The following is a 7,479-nucleotide window of genomic DNA, read 5'->3' as shown; positions in this document are numbered from 1 at the left end:
GGGACCAGGAGCTGGAACATCCTGATGACAAGAGGACACTTGTTACAGAAGCTTCACTGCACAGCCCTCCGAGAAGGGGTGCCTTGACATTAGATGAGCTGGTTGGCTAGTTCCTTCTCCACGAAATCATTACTTTAAACTCCAAACTACCTGGCATGATTTCCAGTCTGCTGACTGGAAATCAGTATGGAACATAGCTATTTTCCTTGCAGAAAAATAGGCCAGGCATGGTGGATCACGCTGTAATCCCAGAAGTTCAAGACCAACCTGGGCAACATAGTAAATCCTTGTTTCTACAAAAAAAAAAAAAAAAAAAAAAATCAAAAAATTAGCTGAGTGTGGTCGCCTGTAGTCCCAGCTACTCAGGAGGTTGAGGTGAAAGGATCGCTTTAGTTCAGGAGGTCGAGGCTGTGGTGAGATGTGAGAGTGCCACGGCACTGGAGCCTGGACAACAGAGTGAAACCCTGACTCAAAAAGAAGAAAAAAACAAAGACCACCCAGGGATGTATTGGAGATGACCAGTAGACACACTTTACCCTTCAAGGCCTTTTACCTACTTTGCATGTCTCTTTCTTACAGCCTGCCACCTTCAGAGACTCCACACAAAGGCGACACTGACCGGGGATCAAGCTTAACGGCATGGCCTATATTGAGTGAGTTAAAGAAAGACAGTCTTGAAGTTGAGGAGACCCTGCTGCGTAGTCTCGATTTTCTAAAACCTTATCTCCTAATCACCTTTCTTTGAGCAGTGCCTATTTTATTTTTAATTTGTCCTTCAGAATAGGAAGTTTTTTTGACTGAGGATTTACCTGGGTGAACTGTGATCAAGGCTCATTCAAGTGTATGCTCTGCCTTGATACTCTAGGACTTCAGTTCACAATTGGGGTACACTTTGTGATTAGGAAAAGAACGCAGAAAAGAAGAAGGAACATGTTAGTAGCAAGTTCAATGAGTCTTCCAGGCCTCACTGGGATCACTACCATTTATACTTCAATCAGTGGACGTCCTAGTCCAGAGTGGCCAGTGACTTGTAACTGAACACAAAGCTGTTGTATCTGATCATGACGAGGACATATTTGCAGCTGACATTGATTCAATATCATTATTGAGCAGATGACCAGGCATTGTGTGAGTCTTTTTACCAATATTATCTCACTGAATCCTCAGATCAGTTTTCTGAGGGAGGTGTTGTTATCCCCATTTCCCAGGTAATAAAACAGAGTCGTAGAGGATTAAATGACTTGCTAAGGTCGTATAACTAGGAGATAGTAGATGTGGGATAGAACCCAACTCTGTGTGACTCCACAATTTGTGTTTTTTCAATCCTCTCCCATGAGCCTCTCGAATAGAGAGTATTTATTTCATTGCTAATTTCACCTTACAGTATTACTGATATTTTCATATTCAATCCTGACCATAGCTATGCAGGAGAAAAATATATTGGTTCCTCCTCTTTATAAGCAGAAGACTAGTCTATTATTATTTTTGAACATTTGTCTTTAGTACCTTTTTAACACATGAGTCAGTTTAATGACAAAGCAGAAGCTTTATGTATTGGGCCCTTGGTACCAATATGTTTAGATTATATGCAGCTCTGAGCCTGTTTTACTAGAACAGGGTCTCATTCTCTTAAATATATCCATCAACCATCCATCAGTGTAATGTACATCACTCATGGAAGGAACACATTTCCATCAGACCTTTCTTCACTCCACTCTATTACACATATGGCAATTACAGTTTTCGGAATCTGGAGACTATAAAGTGAATAATCTAAAGATGATTAATTTTGTTCTGTTAGAAAGTTGTCATTTCTGCTCTTATGAACTGATAATAATAATCTCATCGCTCCCTACCTTTTTGGGAATACAGGCTAAGTGTTCATTTCCCAGGGCTTCCCCAACAAAGTACCACAGACTGCGTGGTTTAAATAGCAGAAAGTTCTGGTTGCACGGTTCTGGAGCCTGGAGGTCTGGGCTGGGTAGATTTCTCTTGAGGGCCGTGAGGGAGAATCTTCTTTCTGTCGCTCTCCTAGCTTTCAGTGGTTTGCTGGCTATCTTTGGCATCTCTTGGCTTGTAAAGCCATCACCCCATCTCTGCCTTTGTGTTCATATGGCACTTTCCCTGCAGACATGTCTATGTCCAAATTTCCCCCATGAATAATGACACCAGTTGTATTGGATTAGAGGCCCACTCTACTCTAGTATGATCTTATTTCAACTAATGACATCTACAACAAGCTATTTCCTAATAAAGCTACCCTCTGAGGTACTGGGGGTTAGGATTTTGACAAGAGTATTTGGGGCAGGGGACAATTCAACCCACATCAGGCTAGTATCAGTGCACTTTTAAAATTTAGTACATAATGGCAATCACTAGAAAATTATCATAGATAGTTCATGAAATAATCAAAACATATAGGGAAGTATTCTTTAAGTAGCCAGACATTAGTCTATTTTAATTACTCTTTTTTTTTTTTTACAACAAATAACATAAGAGAATGCTACCTCGTGTACAAAATGATGAGAAAAAAACCAGGATGTTACAAAATTTCAAGTGGTGATTTAAAGTTTTCTTGCTTTAAGCGTATATTTTAGTTGGTATCATTTTTTCCTTGCTTTCATGACTTCCAAACCATGGGAATGATTATAGCCTCATATTGTAACCTCAACATATTTTCTTTATATTGGCACCAGATGGAAACTTCTTGATATTCATAAAATACTTGGTTGTTTCACACTCTTCACTTATTAGTTGAATGCATAGAAATTTCTGTGAAAATGCGAGTGTGGTCTTGTTAGGCATAGTTTTAAAGATAACAAGAAATAAGCTACATCCAATCAGAATAAAAATTATTCTATCTTACCCTGGAAATAAAATCATCACATCCTAATGACAGGATAAGACAAATGGAAATCTGTATTAATAGCCCATGATTTAATGAACCACATCCTTTGGCCTTGATTCACTCCAAGTACCTGTTCTTGTTCTGATATCATCATTTTCATGATGAATTCTGGGTCCCCAAGGGTCCTCTAAAGCATGCTAGCACAGCACCATGGGAGGCGAGGGGTTAGGTGCACATTCAGATGCCGCCTCTCTTCCTGTCACTGTGGAGGACATGCTGTAAGAGTTGAGGAATTGATTGTGCTCAACCGGGGGACTCTTCCCTTGGCACAACCTTTTTTATTACTAAGTCCTTGGAATACCATTGAGCTAGTCCCACTTCCCCACCCCCACCATAAAAAGCAGAGTAAGGTATTGTCCTATCTATGTCTTACAGCTGAAAATACACAAAGGATGAAGACTCTGAAACCCTGAGTGCAGGAAGTCCTCAACATATGAATGAGTTCTGTTCTGAGAGAGTGTTTGCAAGTCCAGTTTGTTTTTAGTCCAACAAAGTGAGCTTAGGTACCCAACTAACATAGTTGGCTATATAGTACTGTATGTATTTAACAGGCTATACTGAAACCTGGTAGAGAGAAATAATACATAAAAAAGCATAGGTATACATCGTTAAAGTTCGTAACTTGAAGATTCTTATGTAGGGGATTTACTGTATATACATTTGAAAAATCTGTCTTTATCATTTACAGGGTTTGGACAAAAGATTGAGAATATTGGAGAATCCAGGTTATTCCTAGTGGCCTAACAAAAAATGAGAAGACTTTGGAGATGTTTAGGTGTGGATGTTTAGGTGTAAACTTCCTGCCTACTTGTCTCTCCACCCAGATGCCCTCGGGCCCAGATGTTCTTTTTTTGACCATGTGCCATGATTAAATCTTCCCTTGCCTCCACCAGTTACCCTGAAATATTCCCCTGGCCCAGCATCTGCTTTCTCCAAAGGTCAGTGAGTGATGTCCCCATCCGCTTAGTTACCAAGCGAGAAGCTTGTCATTTACTCTACCTGTTCCCTTACATCTGACAATTACTGTCACCACGTCTGGTTCTACCTCCTTTTCAATGTCTTTGGATCTGTTATTACATCTCTCCATTCCCTTTACTCCTGTCTAAGCTCAGACCTCAGCATTTCCCCCATGGATGATGCAACAGCTTCCAAAGTAGGATTCCACCCACAATGCCCTCCCCAGGCCCACTTATCTCTGAGTTTACACCATCAAATGCAGGACAGAAGTGACATTCTCTTCTTACTGCAAATCCTCTGTGTCTACCTTTGTCTACAGGTCAAGTTCAGACCCCTCAGTTGGGCAGACAAGGCCCATCCCTGTCTGGCCACAGCCTCCTTTCTAACTCGATCTCCTTGCTTAACCCTTTATTATGATACAGATCATGCACTTTCATACCTCCATAAAATTTCCTCTGGCTATAGTTCCTTTCCCTTTCTCTCTAAAACAATACCAATGCATTCAAACTGAAATTACCATTTATTGACCAAACCTGTCAGGATTTTCCTAACCATCCCTGGACATAATTATTTCCATCATCTCTGTGCACAGTTTTTAATGCAACCTTTATTCTTGCTTATCACAGAATTAAAGTGTAATTCTTTATCAGTCTTCCCTCCTAGCTTGTTTATTCCATTGGGGCTGATATTGTCTCTTAATCATTTTTCAATTCTTAGATCTTGTCTGACACATGGTAGGCACTCAATGTATTTTTTTTTTTTTTTTTTTTTTTTGAGTTGGAGTCTCACTCTGTCGCCCAGACTGGAGTGCAGTGGCCGCTCCCGGCCACCGCAGCCTCGACCCGCTGGGCTCCGGCGATCCTTCCGCCTCAGCCTTCCAAGTAGCCAGAATTACAGGCGCGCGCTACCACGCCCGGCTGGTTTTTTTATTTATTGTAGAGATGAGGTCTCGCTGCCCAGGCGGGTCTCGAACCCACGGGCTCAGGCAATCCACTCACCTCAGCCTCCCAAAGGCGCGGGATGACAGGCTGAGCCACCGAGCCCGGCTCTCAATGTATTTTTAATGAATGAATGAATGAAGTTAAGCCCACCATTTTTTTCACATTAAGTGCTGTCCCCCCACCACCCATTTTTGACTTGCTCTTCTAGATGAGAAATAAGGTGGGGAAACTTGTTCTATCAAACATCAACTCTTATAAAGGTATATGAAGTTGACACAGAAATTGACAATGAGAACAATACAACAAGACAGCCCAGAAATAGACACAACCACAACCCTGAGTTATGACATTTCTGCCATTGTGATCAGTGGAGGAAAGAATAGACTCTTCAATAAATGGTGCAGGGGCATTTGGTTATCCATGTGGGAAAACAACGAATTCGAATGCCTATCTCTCACCATATACAATATTCAATCCTAGGTGAATTAAAAATTTAATTGTGAGAAGCACAACTAGTAGTATGAGACTTTTAAAAGACAAGACAGGAAAATATCTTTATGACTACAAGATCAAGAAAGATTTATTAAACAAGAAGTAAAAAGCAAAAAACCTGAAGGGAAAAAATTAAAATATGCTATATTAAAATTAAGAAAGTCTGTTCATGGAATAAATACATGGAAAGATATAAAATGATAAAGAAAGCAAAAGGACAAGATTTGAACTTGGGAAATATATTTTTTTAACATATACAAGTAGGATTCCCATATGCTAGTTAGCACACCACTTTCAAACATGAGCAGGCAGAAGAAGATCTTCAGGCTTTGAGGAAAGCATTAAATGTGAAAGACAAAGATTGATGCAACAGAAAGAAAAGCTAAACCACTTACAGAATGTTGATAATATGCTATAAAAAGAAAACCAGTGCTGTAATCCCACCACTTTGAGAGGCTGAGGCAGAAGGATCAGTTGAGGCCAAAAATTTGAAACTAGCCTGGACAACATAGTGAGACTGTTTTTACAAAAAAAAAAAAAAAAGAAAGAAAGAAAGAAAGAAAGAAAAAAGAAAAATAAACAATATAATTAAAATCTTTAAGTATTTGAAGAACTGCATCTATTAGATAAAAACATGATCTATAAAAAACTAAATATTCTAAGGAAAAAACAGCTCTTGAAAAAAGTAGATGTATTATGGCAGAAATGAAAAGCTCATTTGAAGGATAAGAAGATAAAGTTAAAGAAATCGTCCAGAATATTGAAAAAAAAATGACAAAGGGATGGAAAGTAGGAGAGAAAAAAAGTAAGGAAATGCAGAAATTATACCGGGAGGTCTAACATAAGCAGATCAGAGAAACTGGACAGAAGAAAAATATTTATGAAATAGATGAAGGAAAATTCTTCAGAGCTCAACAACATGATTTTCCAGACTGAAAGGCTCATCAGGCAGAACTGATGAAAAGAGCCTCTCTCGGCATGGCACATTGTCATAAAATTTCAGACCATCCGTTTGCAACAAAGATCTTACAAACTTGCAGCGAGAAAAACATAGCTTTCATACAAAGAATCAAGTCACAGAAAGTATTGGACTTTTCAATAGCGAGACTGGAAGTAGATGCTTTTAAAATTCCCAAGGGAAAATATTTCCAACCTGTAAGTCTATAACCAGCCTAACCAGCCAATAAAGACATCTTTAGACATTCATATATCAAACATTTTAACATCCATGTGCCTGTTCCTGCAAAGCTATAGACACACGAGCTTCACAAAAACAAGGGTGGAAAACAAAGGAAAGGAAACCCCAGAACTCAGGAAACAGGAGAGCCCCAAAGGGAGTCCTTAGAATGACAGTGTGGAGGGGGTCCCTCATGACAGCTGTTGAACATCCAGGTTGGAACAGGTCAGATTTCTTCAAAAAAGTAAAGATGACAGACTGTTTGATACACTGGAACATTTTGAAAGATTTACAAAATTGGGAGACATTTGGGAGTTGAATTCGTGATGGCCACACAGAAAAATAAACAAATCCCAAAAAAAGGGAATTATTAATTTTAGGGAAAAATCCAACATTACACAGAAAAGAAAAAGTCATCATAGTATACCACATGTTTGGGCTGTGACTAGTCCACCTAGTTGTAATTATGTGAACTCCAATTCATGATCTAACCAACATATAATCTAATACTACTGGGAAAGTAAGGGAGACAGGAATTGTATGAAAGAGATAAACTTTAGTATTCGAAAGTGGGAAGAAAATCTGAATAAACCAATTAGTAACAAGATAAACAAATTTAAAGATATTTGGGTAAATATTTTGAAAAATTCATTAAGATTGAATGCAATCACCTCCGGGGAACAGGAAATTGAGGTGGTGTTGGGTAGAAACTGAAGATTCTTATATCATGACTTGGGGTACTATTTGTCTCTTGAATAAAATAACTTGAATAAAAAAATGACTAAAAATTAAGTAACAAGAGTATATATATGCAGTATGATAGATATATTTTATAAAGTATAAAACCAAACAATGTATTGTTTAAGGATGCATACATACCTGGAAGTGATCAAATGAATGACAAAATGGATAGAATTTTTAAAAAGCACACACAAGCCAGGCTCGGTGGCTCAGCCTGTAATTCCGCGCCTTTGGGAGGCTGAGGTGAGTGGATTGCCTGAGCC

The sequence above is a fragment of the Carlito syrichta genome, unplaced genomic scaffold (genome assembly GCF_000164805.1).
Source record: "Carlito syrichta isolate Samal-C Ts95f unplaced genomic scaffold, Tarsius_syrichta-2.0.1 Scaffold302058, whole genome shotgun sequence".
Classification (NCBI taxonomy): domain Eukaryota; kingdom Metazoa; phylum Chordata; class Mammalia; order Primates; family Tarsiidae; genus Carlito; species Carlito syrichta.
The sequence above is the reverse complement of the archived record's forward strand: the minus strand, read 5'-3'. Positions refer to the sequence as shown.